The sequence below is a fragment of the Podarcis gaigeae genome (assembly GCF_964106915.1).
Source record: "Podarcis gaigeae genome assembly, chromosome: 13".
NCBI lineage: Eukaryota > Metazoa > Chordata > Lepidosauria > Squamata > Lacertidae > Podarcis > Podarcis gaigeae.
In genome coordinates, this window is record NC_139689.1 from 9539787 (window position 1) to 9559277 (window position 19491).

The 19491-nt window shown below is 40.9% G+C and overlaps 1 long non-coding RNA gene and 1 gene segment (V, D, J or C); one reads left to right on the forward strand and one right to left on the reverse strand.

The window, feature by feature from the left end:
* Positions 1–19491, reverse strand: part of LOC310828875 (Ig mu chain C region secreted form-like) — a 1309992-nt gene that overhangs the window by 1136317 nt on the left and 154184 nt on the right.
* LOC310829107 lies at positions 1185–6727 on the forward strand. The gene is made up of 5 exons (XR_014557144.1): positions 1185–1448; positions 1827–2687; positions 3184–3411; positions 3600–3726; positions 4810–6727. It is a non-coding gene; the product is annotated as an uncharacterized lncRNA (long non-coding RNA).

Below are 19491 nucleotides of genomic sequence, written 5' to 3' on the forward strand. Positions count from 1 at the left end.
CTGATCCTGTAGATTCCATGTGGCCACCATGATTAGGAGAGATGAATAAACCTTTATGGATTTCTCTAATCACTTCTCTCTTAAAAGCTTTAAAAATAAATAAATAAATAAATAAAACCTCTGTTATGACAGCATCTCTTTCTATACAATTCTGAATGAAATTACTCTACCATAAGCTTTCTATTGCATCTCCCCATCTATAGAACCTTCTCCGCTGGGAGGACTGCTTTGCCCCTACTTTATCTTCATTTCTGCTTTGAGCAATGACATTTTCATTTTCCCAGACATTCTGGCAGCACTAATGATTGAATTCTTTTACTCTGACTATGTTTTCCATATGCTTATGTATTTTTATTACTGTATTTATTCTTCTTGTAAATCATTTCATGGCCTTCCAGAACACAAAGATAAATTAAGTAAACCTAATCTTGCCTAAACTGAAGAATAAAGTAAACTATCAGCTGCAAAACATATGTAACAACTCAAAAAATGTCCTTAAACTCCACATAAATTGGAGATTAAGTGAAAGATTAATTGAGCACTATTTGCAGGGTTCTGCCAAAATTCTATCAGCATGCCCTGGCCTTGGCATTTGCTGTAAATAAGATCAATGAGGACCCCAAGATCTTGCCCAATGTCACTCTTGGGTTCCACATATATGACAACTACTTTGATGCAATGATGACCTACCGTACCACTCTGGATGTGTTCTGCAAACCACACAGCTTTTCCCCTAATTACAAATGTGATGCCCATAAAAACCCCATCGTTGCTATTGGGGGACTTGGCTCTGATACTACCTTCCGCATGGACAACATCTTAAGTCTCTACAAGATACCACAGGCAAGATATTTGAATGGGTCAATAACTGATGTTCTGTGAGTGTTCTGGTGATTCTGAATGTCTGGTGAATGATGGAGGGACTAAAATTAAGAGAAAATCCTTGTGGAAGAGTGTTTTACCCTTACCCTATTTAAGTATTTGTATGTCAATGTGATGTTAATAAGGTGGTGGAGGAAGCAGGGATGTGTGTGTTAAACATGTCCTCTTAGTCACACTTCTCGTTATGTGTTGCATAGCAACTGCCTGTTTCAGAGAGCCTACCATGTATTCTAGAACTGAGGAGACAATTCTTGCAAAATTGAGAAGGAATCCTCCCCATGTAGAGGTTGTTCCATGTGACACATGTTCTCCTTCCAAGTCATGGAGTGGGGGAGCAGACTAGATCACTATCTCCCCTGCTCTACATGGGCCCTGTTTGACAGGTGACATCAGGAGGCTTTTTTTGCCCTATGTATGCCTTGCAGAAGACTTAGTGGAGGCCATTGTGAAAAGCAGGTCAGCTTGGCTTGGACAAAAGGGTCACATCGTCCATATGTGGAGGTCTAGGAGTATAAAGTTTGCCACCTATCATAGAGAATGACCAAGAGCACAATGCAGGTACTAATGTAAGTGCACTCCTTCCTTGATCAGATTTAATATTATTTAGTGGAGGATATGTCTGCTAACTCCCTGGAAAAGACCCTGATGTTGGGAAAGATTGAGGGCAGAAGGAGAAGGGGATGACAGAGGACGAGATGGTTGGACAGTGTTCTCAAAGCTACCAGCATGAGTTTGACCAAACTGTGGGAGGCAGTGGAAGACAGGAGTGCCTGGTGTGCTCTGGTCCATGGGGTCACAAAGAGTCGGACATGACTAAACGACTAAACAAAACAACAACATGTCTGCTAAGCCTGCAAATTCGTTCAACAATTATTTGTTCCATAGAAACTGCTAGCATTTAAATACTGGTCCTAAACTATCTCTGTTTGTAAATTCTCTTTCAGTTCATGTATGGCACATTTCACCCAGAAGAGAGTAATCCAGGTCAGGTTCCCTCCTTTTACCGCATGGTCCCCACTGAAGCCCCACAATATATGGGGATTGTCTGGCTACTTCAGCATTTTGGATGGACATGGGTTGGACTCTTTGTTGTAGATGGTGCCACTGGAGAAAATTTCCTGCAGACCCTGGAACACTACTTTTCCCTGCATAATGTATGTTCAGCTTTCACACAGAGACTCCCAGAACAAGCACATCTGAAGGGCTTCAATGCTTTTTATTCCATTTCCTCAAATATATATGTACATTACATTAAAACTACAGTTAGTGTTTTCATTTTGTATGGAGAAAATTTAACATTTACATGGCTGAGGACTGTTTTCTTTTTTTTGCGAGACCCTCACAAGGGAAAAACCACATTGTTGGGAAAGGTGTGGATTATGACAACCCAGATTGATTTTATGTTATCAGGCCTTCAAAGAACCATGGATTTACAGCAGTTCGATGGTGCCATTTCCTTCACCATTCATTCAAAAAACCCTCCAGGATTCAATGAATTTCTCCAAATCATAAAACCATACAAGAACAAAGGAGATGGTTTCCTTAAAGATTTTTGGGAGCAAGCATTTGACTGTTCCTTTCCCAATCCTGGCATACCAACAGAAAAAAGTTGTATGGGAGAGGAAAGTCTTGAGAGTCTTCCTGATGCTCTCTTTGAAATGCACATGACGGGCCACAGCTACAGCATCTACAATGCTGTGTATAGTGCAGCACATGCGCTGCATGTTATTGACACTTCCAGATCCAATCACAAAGCAATATTGGCTAGCAAAAAAATTGAACTTCAGCATCTCAAGCCTTGGCAGGTAGTGTCTCAAAGTTCGTTTGTTTTCATTATTATCATTTCACTGAATGTACTATTGCAAAATGTGATTACATATTAAATCAGGAACTTATTGCAAAGGCACACACAATGGGCAACAACCTCAATGGGCAGAGGGTGTCCCTCAAGGACCTGGGTCCAAAGATCTTTATAGCTTTCCATCTTATTTATAAAACATCAGGTTCAAGCTGGAAACAAATTGGCAGCTTGTGCAAGTCTCTAAGTGTGAATGTATTAGGGTCCCATTCTACTTATAAACCTGGAAATACCTTATCGGGATTCAGATTCAATTTACTCACCCTTGTCAAGTAGATCGCAGAGGCCTGTTGCATGTTCCAAATTCTCCTGGTCTCAACTGAGAAATTGAGCTGCGTGTCTTCTACAGCTCAAGTGCAAAATACCTGGCATAAAATATTTGTTTGAAGTCTCCAAAATATTATTATCTCTTTGGAATTTATTGTTTTTCTTCTTTCTGTTAGCTCTACCCATTTCTTCAAGGCATTTCTTTTAACAACTCAGTTGGAGAAGCAATGTTCTTCAATGACGAAAGGGAAGTAGAAGGAGGATTTGACATTGTGAACATAGTCACATATAAAAACAGGTCATTCCAGAGAGTGAAAGCTGGAAGTGTGCGTCCCAAAGACCTCGGAGGAAAAGAATTCATCATTAATGAAGATATAATAATGTGGCACAGAACATTTAACCAGGTGGGAAGTTAGGGTACACTTTGAAGAAATATATAGTAGGGTTCAGTGGGATCCAGATGCAAGTTATTTATGCCCCACCAGTCACTTTTCTCAATTGGGAGACAACCTCAGACTACTTACGTTTTGATGTTTGTTTTTTGTTTTGTTTTTAAAGTTCAATTCTAAACACATTTCCTGTTTATGGATAGATGCTTCCTGTTTCTGTGTGTAATGACTACTGCCCCCCTGGTTATCAGAAGAAAAAGAAGGAAGGGGGTAAATTTTGCTGCTATGACTGTGAGCAATGCCCTGATGGGAAGATTTCAAACCAGATTGGTAGGTGACTTTTTCCATTGTACAGGGTTGAATAATTCAGAATAATTCTGGAACACGATTTTCAATAGTTACATTATCTTTGTTACAAAGACTCTCCTCCCTGAAAGAGAGGGGAGTGGTTGTGGGCGGGAACCCGAACTCCGCTCCTGCAGGGGGTGTTGCCCCCTGCCTCCAGCTCACCTGGCTGGCACTCACGCCCCCCCAGGTGGCCATCCAACCAGGTGCCTCGGGGGGGGGGTGTCCAGCAGCCTTTATGCTGCAGTGCCAGCCTCTCCCCGGCCTCATTTCTCCTCCTCGTCCTATGCAAGTCACCCACCCTCCACTCCCTTTGAGTTAGGGCTTAGGTCATTGGCCTTGCTATGGACCTTAGGTTGGTCGCCCCGGTTGTCCGGGGGGCCTGGTAGGAGTTTTTCCATTTGGCATTAGGCTTTTTGGTTTTTTCGCCTACCTCGTAGCAATCGTCACAACTTTTTGTGGTATTGGTGGGTAGGTTAGGCATTGGAATAATGTGTTGTGGTGTGTCAAAGTGCTAGGTATGGCCATCACCTATGCCTTCAATTTTTAGGGGTATTCCGTTAAAGGAATCTGGCGGTTGTGTATTCCGTCCGAAGCCTGCTTGGCAGGAGGCCATGGCACGACCCTCGGTGTCATCAGGGGTGAGCCTATAGTTGGATTAGCATCAACAGGTGATGAACCTCTGGTGAATAAACCCACTTGTTTCGCGATCCAATGCCTAAGCCAATACCTTTTCATTGCTGTAATCAATAAAGTTGTGGCCTTTTATAGCCCATTAACCTTATATCACATGTCCCTGTGTATTTATTTCACTTCGCGGGGGTTGGGTCCTCGAACCACAATATAGTGCCCTGGCTAGCCAGTCAGTCTTGGAATCAGACTGGTTCCAGAAATCTTTCAGAAATTTAGAGTGCAAGAAGCATTCAAACATAGGCAAAGTTTCTTGACACAAGAAAAACCCACTTAACTTAGTGGGATGTCTGTGTAAAGATACAATTTTGATTGCAGTGAATATCCATGACTTATTAATGAATTCGAATCAAAATAGGATCTGTTTCTATATTTCAGACATGAGCTACTGTTTGAACTGCCCAAAACATCAATATTCCAACATGAAGAGAGACAGATGCAACCCCAAAATAAAAAGCTTTCTGTCTTATGAAGAACCTTTAGGGATCAGTTTAGCCTCCCTTGCTATTTCTTTTTCCTTGATTACAGTGTGGGTGTTGGGAATCTTTATTAAGTACAGAGATACCCCCATTGTCAAAGCCAACAACAGGGACCTCACCTACACTCTCCTGTTCTCCCTTTTGCTCTGTTTCCTCTCATCTTTGATGTTCCTGGGCAAACCTGGGAAAGTGACCTGTCTTCTTCGTCAACCATCTTTTGGCATTGTCTTCTCAGTGGCTGTTTCTTGCTTGCTGGCAAAGACTACCATTGTTTCTTTAGCATTCATGGCCACAAAGCCCGGATCCAGAATGAAGAAATGGGTGGGGGGGAACCTGTCCAACTCTATTGTCCTTTTCTGCTCTCTTATTCAAGCCAGTATTTGTACTATGTGGTTAGCAACTTCTCCCTCTTTCCCTGATTTAGACATGCTCTCGGTAACAGAAGAAATCATTATGCAATGCAATGAAGGGTCAGTCGCCATGTTTTACTGTGTCCTCGGCTACATGGGCCTCCTAGCCATTGCTAGTTTCATTGTGGCATTCCTAGCCCGCAAGTTACCTGATAGTTTTAATGAAGCCAAGTTCATTACCTTCAGTATGTTGGCATTTTGCAGTGTGTGGGTTTCATTCCTTCCAACTTACCTGAGTACCAGAGGGAAATACATGGTGGCTGTGGAGATTTTCTCCATTTTGGCCTCCAGTGCTGGTTTACTGGGTTGCATATTTTCACCAAAATGCTACATAATTTTGTTCAGGCCAGAGCTTAACAGCAAGGAGCAACTAAGGAAAAGATAAAAATATTGTTCTCTTTCTCCACCTGGATATTTATTGTAGGAGCAAATACATTGCTTTTCCATTCAGGGCCTTCTTGGTGACTGCTCACAGTCTTTGGAAATTCCGGCATAGAGAAGTTAGATTGGTTCCCTCCTTGTTTTCCTTCTGCTAGGAGGGGATTTGTTGTTGCCTCCCTCATTGTTTTTGCTGTCTTTGCAGCACGAAAGTGACCTCTCTGGGGCAGAAGCCTGGGCAGTGTATATGGAGCTTCTGGGCTACCCAGATGAGAAGACCCTTTTCTACAAGACCCTTACCTCTACACCATAGTTACTAACCCCCCCCCCCCCAAATGCCTCTCTTCTTACTGCTGCATTTAATGGCTACTCAGTGGCCTTTTCTCTTTTATTTTCTGGCATAGTCACAATAGCTTGTGTTGGTTTTTCTAATATTGCAATTTTCAGGGGTGGGGAAATATTTACATTGCAAGGACCACATCCCCAAACCTCTCATAGCCACTTGCATTAATTATTTCTGCTGAATTCCTTGATTTAGACCCTCTGCAAAGTAGACATGAGTAGGCTCCACCACAAGAATGAGTTCAAATAGGTTTTACTGCAAAACTGTCTTAAATTAGAAATGCATTCCAGTTTTTGCAAAATGCTACAAACACTACATTTTATGCACATTAAACACATATTTTATGATTTTGATATTTGTATAGCAGGCTATTTTCTACACACACTTTTAGGCTGCTGTCTATCCTCCATCCATACAGGCAAGAGGACTTATTAGACTTCAAGGGTAAAATGCTGAAAGGCAAAAGCATTTGGGGTTCTGAGTTGGGTCAGTGAGGAGTGTGACCTAGGAACACAGAGAGGCCTGGAAAGCCTAATTCCATTCCAAACTGTGCTGTGATGAGCTCTTTGTTTGTAACATTGTTTATGACTTATATGTTTGTGAGTGTTTTGTCTAAATTGTGAGAGATATTATTTGAAAAAGCTATCTATATTTGTAATAAATAAATAAAATATTGGAAGACATTTTCAAGTGCTTATGAATTATTATTATTATTATTATTATTATTATTATTATTATTATTATTTAAATTCCTAGCTTTTCCTAACTACAATATTGATGTAGCAGGTCATGCACTTCCCTCTCTCCCTCATTCTTGGCCAAAGCCTTCAAAAAGTAGGAATAACACCATCATGGCACTAAGCAAAGTCCAGCAATGTCAAGCAATGTCTGGCAGTCTTTCCCCCTTCCATGTGAATTAGCAGCAAGAGATAATGGACAATAGGATTGATGATAAGCCATCCAATACATCTGGACAACACACCTCCAACACACACATGCAAGACAACACACCTCCAAAAATCATGTTATTATGGCACAGATTTCTAATTTTATTTTTTACTTTGGTCTGAAAATAGTAGAGTTGGCTTTCTCAGCGGGAAGTCACCAAGTTATACCACATATCTCTTCCTCATTGGGACAGTAGCAGAAATCCTTCTGTCCACAGAGGGAAATAGCTCACTGGTGGGGCACATGCTTGACATACAAAAAAATTGAGACTTGTTCAATTCTTGATGCCTCCAATTAGAGTTCATCAAAATAATTATCTATAGGGTGTTGTGTTTGTTTCATAGCTTCAAAAATGAAGACAGAACATTCCTGAATGTTCCTTTCTGGAGTGATCTTCAATGGGTCCACCTCATGTATCTGGTTTTATTGCACTTCCTTAGAAACCTCCCTTTATTTTGTCCTTTTGAAAAGTTCAGCCCATAAATTTGTCACCTTACTTAATAAGCAAAAGGCTGAATAAGGAAAAGTCTCTTCAATCAGGACCATGAATCACAGCCAGAAATGTGTTCATGTGTATAGGATATGATTTTGTTTGCATTTTAATGAGAAGTAATCTATTTTTTTTTACTTTCCAAACCAAAATATGAAGCAAAATATAATCCAGGGGAAAACTGAATTGAATTTCCTCCAATTGAATTCTAAAGAGCAGATTTTCCCCAGGGGAGAGCAGCGGGAGTTGACAAAGCGTGGATCAACCCTCAGTTCTGACAAAAGATTCATCTCCCCTTTCAATTATCTAATCCGCTATACAGTGGTACCTTGGGTTAAGTACCGTATTTTTCGCCCAATAGGACACACTTTCCCCCCTCCAAAAATGAAGGGGAAATGTTTGTGCGTCTGACCCCTCTCACTCTCCAGGCTTCAGGCAGCTATCTGCAAGCCTTTGGAGTGCTCCAAATGCTTGAGGACAGCAGCCTGAAGCCGGGCGAGCACAGCGCCAACTCCTGCTGCGCTTGCCGGGCTTCAGGCAGCTATCCGCAAGCCTTCGGAGTGCGGCGGGAGTTCCCGCTGCACTCAGAAGGCTTGTGAATAGCTGCCTGTTCTGGGGGCTGGGGTCCGAGCTTCCCCTGTCCCTAGCCCCGCAAGCTCCGGGAGTGGCGGCGAAGTTGCGCGCAATCTTGCCGCCGGTCCTGGACCTGGGGGGGGGGAATATTTTCTCTCTCTTTATTCCCCCCCCCCTAAAAACTAGGTGTGCCCTATGGTCCGGTGCACCCTAGGGAGCGAAAAATACGGTATTTAATTCGTTCCAGAGGTCTGTTCTTAACCTGAAACTGTTCTTAACCTGAAGCACCACTTTAGCTAATGGGGCCTCCTGCTGCTGCCGCCGCGCCACCGGAGCATGAGTTCTGTTCTCATCCTGAGGCAAAGTTCTTAACCTGAAGCAGTATTTCTGGGTTAGCGGAGTCTATAACCCGAGGTACCTTCCCAGAAATGTATTTTAATATTTTGTTGGAAGCTGCCCAGAGTGGCTGGGGAAACTGCCAAGATGGGCGGGGTATAAATAGTAATAGTATTAGTATTAGTATTAGTAATAATAATAATAATAATAATAATAATAATAATAATAATAATAAACTTTATAGACCTCTACCATGTCTTCCTGTGCCCACTTTTCATTCTAAGCTAAAAACAAAACTTCAAATGTTTTACTTCCTGATAGTGCAATTGCTCCATCAAACTCAGTGAGAATAGTAAATAGTCAGTCATGGATGATGGGATGTAGTCCAGCAACGTTTGGAGGGTCACAAGTTAACCACCCCTGTATGAAGGTCTCCTTTTCCTGTTGATTTTTTCACAGCCTTGTAGCCACTCCTTGTCTCACTAAGGGACAGTGCAGGCTTGTGCTGCAATCAGCAGGTGGGGAGGATCCAACATGTTTTCTGTTCAGAGTGCTACTCAGGGATTCAGTCCAGCAGGTATCATTATCACCCCCTGCAATTATCCATCTGGCCAAACCTCCAGGGCTTTCCAGGAAGCACAGAAATAAGCGTTATTGGAAGCTGGGAGTAGGAACAAGAGGCTGACAGGGCTCTGCAATTTTCTTACTGGAAGTCCATGTGACTAGTTAAGGCTTCAGACCAGAGTGCTGGCCATCCCAGCATGCATCTGAAACTCTTTGGATGCTGAAAGTAAGACCGCAGAGTTTCCTTTTTGGAAGTAAATATGCAAAGTCTGTTTATCTTGTTCCAGACAGGATGCTGCTTTAGATAAGACACAGGAGAGCCAGCAGTGAAAGAGAAGCTTTGCTGCCAGGATGCTGTGGTTCATTGTGTTCTTGCTTCTGTTGCCTAAAAGGGAATGCAAAACGTGTCCTGCAAATGACCCTTTCCCTAGTCCACATGAGTGGTATCAGCCAGGTGGCATCCTCATAGGTGAAATTGCTTCCCATATCATTTACATGTCCGAGGAACTTTTCTTCCAGGAGCACCTTTCTCAGAAGCTATTTGATGTTTCAGAGTATGAATTTTGTTCTTTTCGTTCCATGTCTGCTTGAAGAGATAACTAATATGTCATTCTCCCTGATGACTGGTGCTTCTAATTTAGAAGTTGGACTATTATTATTATTATTATTATTATTATTATTGATGAGAGATTTAGGATGATATCCCGTATTGGACATACTCTTAGAATACCCACTGAAAGAATATTTCAGTAAGTAAAGTCAATAGATTTCAATGTCTACAACTTTGGGATGTATCAGAGTAGATTAATGAACCTAAGTTAACCACGTCAATTAAAAATATAAGAAGAACCTGCTGGATCAGAACAATGACATCTTCTCACAGTGACGAACCCAATGTCTAAGGGAAGCCCAGAAGTAATAGCTCGCCACTCCTGTGGTTTCCAGCCACTGCTATTCAATAATAATAATAATAATAATAATAATAATAATAATAATAATAATAATATGTTGCCCATCTGGCAGGGTTGCCCCAGCCACTCTGGAGAACTCACAACAGATTATTAAAAACACAATAGGACATGATGTAAAACATGGGTAGGCAAACTAAGGCTCAGGGGCCGGATCCGGCCCAATCACCTTCTAAATCCAGCCTGCGGATGGTCCGGGAATCAGCGTGTTTTCACATGTCCTTTTATTTAAAATGCATCTCTGGGTAATTTGTGGGGCATAGGAATTTGTTCATTCCCCCCCCCAAAAAATAGTCCAGCCCCCCACAAGGTCTGAGGGACAGTGGACCAGCCCCCTGCTGAAAAGGTTTGCTGACCCCTGATGTAAAAATTGGGCTTTTGCTTTTGCTGCCCAACTCTCCATGGGACTCTGAGTCCCCTAAGTCCATGATCAGTCAGAGAAGAAAGGATGGAGGCTGGATCCAGTAGAAAGCAAGGCAGATATTTATTTTTTTCTGTTGCATTAGAGTTCCCTCTGCTCCTTCAAAGGAGGGAGAGACCCTTAACAAAAGTGTGCAAGAGCCTTTAAAGACTTTTGACATTGCCCAAGCCTCTTAGCCAAAAACCACCTCAAAAACATCATACATACATCATAGGAGGCGGTCTACAACGGAAATCCTGTCTGACAGGATATCTGATAATGGTCACTGAGTGCATTACCTGGCAGTCAGGCCATTTTTTGTGACTGTTAATACTTTAGCTCCTTAATCCAGGTCACAGACTCACCCTATTCATACACAAACATGACCTTAAAACAAGATTTGAAGGATTTGTAAGTGAAAAAACTACAGGGAAGCTTTCCCCCTTTGCCTCCCTTACTGCAGAGGAATATTTGAGGTCATTGATGGAGTCAAACTGGCTTCAGGATTGCTCTCCTGTACTATTTCAGACACATGGTTTATATATTTAGATATGTGAGCATTTGTGAATATTTATTCTATATTTGAGACCTTAGAATTCTTTTACAAACATCAAACATTAAAAACTTCCCTATACAAAAGCAAATTCAAACACTATCACTGAGAAAGCTTTTAGCTGAGGTGGGTCTAGGTTGTCTCACCACCACAACCACCACCACCATAATTTTTTATTTGTATCCTGCCCATCTGACTGGGTTGCCCCAGCCACTCTGTCCTGCTTCAACAAAATATAAAAACACAGTAAGACATACATTAAACATTAAAAATGTCTCTTTGCCGGGCTGCCTTCAGATGTCCTCCCCAGAACAATACACTTTGTATCCTCTTTGCAGAAGAATTGTAATTTGGCAAAGATGCTTCCTTCTGATACTGAAGAACTGTCCTCTTAAATAGTCTTTTAACTTTATTGGCAGCTTGGTGATCAAGTTTTACCAGCATATCCTGGCCTTGGCATACGCCATCAATGAGATCAACAAGAACCCCAACATCTTGACCAATGTCACACTTGGATTCCACATCCTCGACAGCTACTCCAATCCAAGGATGACCTATCGTGCCACTCTGGACCTGCTCTTCAAATCACACACATTTGTCGCCAACTACAAATGGGACACCCAGGAAAACCTCATAGCTGTCATCGGAGGATATGATGCAGAAACCTCTTCTCTGATAGCAGAAATTCTAGGTGTCTATAAGATTCCACAGGTAGGATGTATAGATGACAGTGTGGAGACATTTCCAAGCTACATGTTCTCTTGAAATTCTGAGCATAAACTGTTATAGCTCTGGTGTTGTGGTTTAGTTGTTTTATTACTTTAATTTTGACATAAGTAATACACAGAAAAACAAAAATAAAATAAATAGTAGTAGAGCCAACAATATTAATAGAAAATAAAACTTAATTACATCTGTCTGGAACTCCTGCAGATGCAGCTGACCTGCAAAAGCCTAGTTTCATCTATTACTTCTTGAGTAGGTTTAATTTCTGCATTTTGGGGTATGTCAAATACTGGCTTTCTCAATGTAGAGTCATGGAAACAAATGGTCATTATGACACGGATATGTCTGTTGATTTTAATGGCTCTATATTAAGTAAACTTATTTGAATGCAACCCTTAATTTTAATTATCATTCTGGAATATTGTTAAGTTTCTGAAGGGAATATGAGAAAGTAGCAAAATACTAAAGTTCCACTCCAGGTGAATAACTTTGGAAACATTCATCAAAAAGAGTTGTTAACTTTAAATCATTCTAAAGTTATAAAGTCTTTTATCAGATTTTATTTAATGGACTCTAATTTAATTTAATGGTGGACTCTAAACTTACCTCTATGAAATATGTGTATTACCTTGTAGCTCACTTACGGTTCATTTGCCCTAGAGGACAGACAGACGACACAGTTTCGATCATTTTACCACATGGTCCCAAATGAATCCCACCAGTACAATGGGATTGTCTACTTGCTTCGACATTTCGGATGGACATGGGTCGGCCTATTTGCTGCAGATGATGATAGTGGAGAACAATTCTTACAGACCCTGGAAGCATTCTTTTCCCAGCATGAAATCTGTTCAGCATTCACACTAAGACTCCCAGCACATAACAACTGGAATGACTTGGATGAAGTTGTTGCTATATTCTCAAGCATCCATGCATCTTTCTTAGGTTATGGATCCAATACATGCATCATCAATGGACAGTATTTGACAATGGCATGGCTGAGAGCTTTTATTGCCATTCAAGATACTGGAAATACAGAGATGTCAACATTTAGAAAAGTGTGGATAATGACAACCCAGACTGATTTCATAACAACGAGCTTTCAGCGAGCCTTGGGTTTTCAGCTCTTCCAAGGTGCCATTTCCTTCACCATTCACACAAAAGAGCTTCCAGAGTTTGGGGAATTTCTTCAGAACATAAAACCTGGCTGGAACAAAAGAGATGGTTTTCTCAATGACTTCTGGGAGCAAGCATTTGACTGTTCGTTTACAGATCTGAAAGTGGCAGTGAAGACTGATGGGGCATGTAGCAGAGAGGAAAGGCTAAATAGTCTTCCTAGGCATCTGTTTGAAATGGACATGACTGGCAACAGCTATAATATCTATAATGCTGTCTATGCTGTTGCTCATGCTTTGCATGCCATTTACTCAACAAGATCTGAGCACAGAGCAATGGCGGGTAGCAGAAGATCTGACCTTCAAGATATCCAGCCTTGGCAGGTAATATCTCCACATCTAAACTTGTGTATAGCATTGTACAGATACAATGTTGTAATAGTTGAGACTATAATCCTTTATGAATGGTGATGAAATTGTGGGATCTTATTTCATCCTGTATTTTTTTGGGGGGGTGGGGGGAATCATTCTTCTCTCACAGCATCGATTCTTCCTTTTATATGGTCACATCAACACCTTACATTTAATGAATATGGCTTCTTTCACAACACTCCCCCCTCATCAACATGCTAATGCCTGTCAGTGGGAAGCAGGGCACTAGTGAAAGAGGATTTTTCAACTGCCTTCACTGACCCCACACATGCAAAGTCCCTGAATGCTTAATTCCTCCAGAGCGAGAGGCATATGTTAATGAGGAAACAATTTTATTGAAAGCCAAAGTAATTATTCAGTGCACAGAATTATATGTCTTCCATTATGTACAGTTTGATGCTACTTTCATTCATAGAAACATCCCTACCTACTCTACTCTTCTGAATATACCTAAACAACAACTCCCCCCAACATTTATCCTAAATCATTTACTATTAATAATGCTGACTCCACTATGTCTCACTAACTCTGCCACCTTTCCAACACTCTTCTGCTCCAAATGCAACTTCACCAGCATTCAAAATCCCCATTTAAAACTCCAATCCAATCAGTACTCACTTCCAAAATTCAAAGCACACTTTCTATCCCTTATTTATTTATAAACCATGTTTATATGACAATTTGATCACCTGCAGAAATAAGTAACTTAATTAAGTATATTATCCTCTCTGAGTGTGTTGACCTGGAGGAAACTGAATTTCTAGATCCATTTCAATCAAGATTTGAATCCAATTTTGTCACACAAATTGCTCTGTTCACCCTGTATGATTACCTCTTTCCCGAAAGAAGCAGAGCAATTTGTGTGCCTGCTAATTCTCCTTGATCTCTTAGTGGTTTGGTACCATTGACCATGGTATCCTGGAGTGGTTGTTTGAGTTAGGGGTGAGTGACACTGCTTTGAAGTGCTTCTGGTCATACTTGGATGGTTGCTTCCAGAGGGTGATACTTGGGGAGTTCTGTTTGGCCCCATGGAGCATTCAATGTTGGGTTCTTCAGGGATCAGTTTTATCCACCATGCTGTTTAATATATACCGTATTTTTCCCTCTATAAGATGCACCAGACCACAAGACGCACCTAGTTTTTGGAGGAAGAAAACAAGAAAAAAATATTCTGAATCTCAGAAGCCAGAGCAGCAAGAGGGAACGCTGCGCAGTGAAAGCAGCAATCCCTCTTGCTGTTCCAGCTTCTGGGATAGCTTCACAGCCTGCATTCGCTCCATAAGATGCACACACATTTCCCCTTACTTTTTAGGAGAGAAAAGGTGAGTCTTATAGAGCAAAAAATACGGTACATGAAACCACTGGGTGAGAACATCCAGAGTTTTGGAGTACATTGTCAGCAATATGCTAATGACCCACATCTCTACTCCTGTATTTTCCTCTTTCAATTAGCTCCATCCATTTCTTCAAAGTACGTCATTCAACAATTCAGCTGGAGAAACTGTTTCCTTTAATGGGAACAAAGGAGTGAGAGGTGGATTTGACATAATGAATATGATCACATTCCCAAACACATCCTTCCAGAGAGTTAAAGTTGGAAGAGTGGAGGATTCCAATGCTCTTGGAGAAAATGGATTCTTCCTTGATGAAGATATAATTGTGTGGCACACAGGCTTTAACCAGGTGGGGGTATGTGCATGTTCTTGGGAGCTGCTCTCTTATCTAGATCTTTGGACTTTTACTGGTGGGTCAGGTCCACCATTGAGTCACTGTTTATTCTAAGGTGGGTCACAACAGCAGCACTACCACCATACAAAAATATGGTAAATATTAAGAATATTAAGAAATGGGTACCAGGATCCATGATTGGTTAAAGGTGCATCTCTGATCTGGAAAAAAAATCTTCTCTACATGGATCATTCAGGTGAATGCCTAATCTGAGGTTCTAGTGGCTTATCCATATCTATAATATTAGTTCAAATGCTAAATATTTCCACTCCTACTTTGAAAGCAAAGTTTTTTGTACCCATTTAAGAATACTTAAATATAGTAATGCTCAGGAAGAATCCATGTAAGATTTCCCCAAGGAACATATTTTGGTACTTTCTGCTTCTAAAGAATATGGTAATTGCTTGAGATATCAGTTTCTTGAGCCATGCATTAGCAGCTGAATAATATGTATGGTTTCTGTAGGGATCTACATATTTATCTCTATCTATTACAGTGACTGACAAATACATAATTTTTAAAGCCAAAAATATTAATAGGAAAACTTTTCAGCATCCATCTTTCTCAGCTACTCTGGTGTGAATCAAAGGACAGATAAATGACAGAGTGAGTGAGAGCTTGTACATATCTCTTCTGCCCCAAATTCCCTTCCTGTTTATGGATAGGTGCGGCCTGTTTCTTTGTGTAATGAGCACTGCCACCCCGGCCATCAGAGGAAAAGGAAGGAAGGTGGGAAATTTTGTTGCTATGAATGTGTTCCATGCCCCAAAGGGAAGATTTCAGAACAGAATGGTAGGTGATGTAGAAACCATTTCCCCAACCCGCAATCTTAATGCAGATTTCTTTTTTTATAAAAATAATTTTTATTAAATTTCCAATTAACAAACCAACATTAATTACCAACATTAACAAACCAACATTAACAAACCACATTAATTCCAAATTAAACCAGTACATAATAAACTCCAAATATTTAGCCAAATTTTAAATTTTTGTTGGGGGTACCCATGCTTCAAGTTCAGAAAGGGTCCAATCATCTCATATTTCTGCTGCTTTGATGTTCACAAGTCCCATCTTTCCATCTCTTTGTTGTTATACTTTACAAATCCCGTCTTCCAATCTTCTTGTTATCATTTTTCTTCTTAATAACCTCTGAGTTATCTCCACAAGCGAGTTGAAGCAAACATTATTATAGTCCTGTGTGGGTTTTCACGCTGATCCAAAAGTCCTATTCAACTTCTCTGAATTGCAACTTATCACCAAACTTAAAACCATGGAGAGACCTGGTCTGAACAAAGACATTGGATTCTTATCTCATTATACATGACAAAGCCATTTTTCACCTTCTCACCCCTTGCTTTTTCCTGTAAGACCTATTGCAGTCGTTAAGAGTCGTCAACAGGCTCATCACAGCTATCTGCCAATCACCCATTCCCACCACCCTTCTGAGTAATACCCTTCCCCACCTTCTCACTATATAGAAGGGCCTGGAAACTTCTGTTTCAGTGTATCTGAAGAAGTGTGCATGCACACGAAAGCTCATACCAAGAACTAACTTAGTTGGTCTTTAAGGTGCTACTGGAAGGATTTTTTTCTGTTTTGACTATGGCAGACCAACACGGCTACCTATCTGTTTCTCAGACCAGTTGCTCCAACCTTAATGCAGATTTCATATCCAATGACCATTGGGACTCAGCCCAGTATACCTGAAAGAGCATCTCCACCCTATCACTCAGCCCTATCACTACATATTGGTAGTGGTGCCCTCCATGTGGAACACTCTTCTTTCAGATGTCAAGAAGATAAAGAACTATACAACTTTTAGAAGACATCTAAAGGCTCATTCATGCTGACCACATGACCCGGAAGCTGTATGCCGGCTCCCTCGGCCAGTAAAGCGAGATGAGCGCCACAACCCCAGAGTCGTCTGTGACTGGACCTAACGGTCAGGGGTCCCTTTACCTTACAGGCAACCCTGTATTGGGAAGTTTTATTATGTTTTAATATATGCTGTAAGCCACCCAGAATGGCTGGGGAAACCCAGCCAGATGGGCAGGGTATAAATAAGATTATCCTTATCCTTATCCTTATCCTTATCCTTATCCTTATCCTTATCCTTATCCTTATCCTTATCCGTATCCTTATCCTTATCCTTATCCTTATCCTTATCCTTATCCTTATCCTTATCCTTATCCTTATCCTTATCCTTATTATAAGTGATAATTTGTCCCAGTGTGCATGTAACCACTTGTCCTAACAATAATACTGTCAAGAAATTGTACTCATGGCAGGACACCCAACCTATAGAATACCATGGAGTGGTGACTGGAGAATGGGCATTTTCTGCCATTGCCCCAGAGCTGTGAAATGCCCTTTTCCCTCCTGTGTATGAAGCACCAGTTGCTTGAGACATCTTGTAAATCCATACCAACAGAAGATATCATTACATTCTCCTTTAATTCACATTTAAATTTCTCCTCTTCTCATAGACTAAGCCTTCAGATGTTGTCATTAGGAAGTCATGAAAGGTTATTATAGTGCTTGGTCTAATTTAAAACAACAACAATCTACACAGAACTCAATAATTATGACAATAAGTTTGATTGAGAGTATTAAAATTCATTTTCATATATGAATAGTTGCAGAAACTTATGTTTTTAAGAAAAGGTAACACTTTCTCTTAAATTACACATGAATTGAAACTGAAATTGAACCTTTTTCTAATTTTCAGATATGGATGACTGCTTCAAATGCCCAGAAGATCAGTATCCAAATAATGACAGAGATGGCTGTTTCCCCAAATCTAGAAACTTCCTATCTTATGAAGAACCCTTGGGGATCAGTTTTGTCTCAGTTGCCATAGTTTTTTCCCTAACCACCACTTGGGTGCTAGGAACTTTTATTAAGCACAAAGATACCCCCATAGTCAAAGCCAACAATCGAGGCCTCACCTACACTCTCCTCATCTCCCTCCTACTCTGCTTCCTCTCCTCTTTGCTATTCCTTGGACAACCTGGGAAGGTAACCTGCCTTCTCCGTCAACCTACATTTGGCATTAATTTCTCTATGGCAATTTCTTGTGTTTTGGCCAAAACCATCACCGTAGTTCTTGCTTTTGTAGCCACAAAGCCTGGATCTAGATTGAGGAAGTGCTTAGGCAAACCACTGGCCCAATGGGTTGTCCTTTCATGCTTGCTTATTCAAGCAAGTATTTGTCTTGTGTGGTTGGAAACCTCTCCCCCATTCCCTGATTTAGACATGCAATCTGTACCAGGAGAAATCATTGAGCAATGCAATGAAGGGTCAGTTGCCATGTTTTATTGTGTCCTGAGCTATATGGGCTTCTTGGCCATTGTCAGCTTCATTATGGCATTCACAGCCCGCAAGTTACCAGATAGTTTTAATGAAGCCAAATTCATCACCTTCAGCATGTTGGCATTTTGCAGTGTGTGGGTGTCCTTCATGCCAACCTACCTGAGCACAAAAGGAAAAAATATGGTTGCTGTGGAGATCTTCTCCATCTTGGCCTCCAGTGCTGGGTTACTTGGTTGCATCTTTTCCCCTAAATGCTACATCATTGTACTCAGGCCTGAACTGAACAACAAAGAACAACTAATACGGAGAAATAATTAAAGAATCTATTTGTTTTCAATTTATTTAATATATAGGTAAATGTTTTAGCAGCAAAAACAACCACAATGTTTAGAGATATTTCTACCTGTCTCTTCATCAGGTTTCTTCTGTTGCTTTTCAATTCCCAGCAGCCCACATTACAAACAGCCATTCTTACCTAACTGGCAACATGTCTGAGTCCTGTGATGTGCTATTTAAATTTAAATGATACGACTACTACTACTACTACTATAACTACTACTACTATTTATTTATATGCCGTCCATCTGACTGTTTTGTTCCAATCACTCTGGGCAGCTTCCAGCAAATTATAAAACCACACTAAAACATCAAACATTAAAAACCTCACTATACAGGGCTGTCTTCAGATGTCTTCTAAAATTCAGATATTTGTTTGTTTCCTTGGCATGTGAGAGGAGAGCATTCCACAAGGTGGGTGCAACTACCAGGAAGGCCCTGCTCCTGATTCCCTGTAACCTTACAATGAGCGAATTGCCAGAAGGCCCTCAGAGCTGGATTTTAGTGTTAAGAAAGGTTACTAAGGGCACTGGATTTCCTAAACTTTTTGCTTCCTCCACCTTTTTCCCTGCTCCACTCTTCAATGAAAAGCAAGAAGGCCAACCTGAAACTGGGACTTCTGTATGCTGTTCTTACAAAGTGGAGTGGTTATTAAAATTATTAGTGTTATGAGTTTCTAGGTGTTAGAATTTTCATTAAGACTTAGAGTGTTAAAACTGGAAATTGTCAAGCACATGTGTATTAAGCCAGACCCATGTGGCTGGACAGTGCTCAATATCTAGAATCAGTAAGTGTCAAAAGCTAATTAAACTAGCCTAGTGATATCTAGATCCTGTATATTAGGCGGTATGCTAGACACTTCTAAATCCTCTGCAAGCAAACTATTCCTACCCTCCCTTTCAGGGGTGTAGGAAAGTGGGGGTGGGGGCGGTCTGCCATCATGGAGGGGGGTGACAAATTATCAAG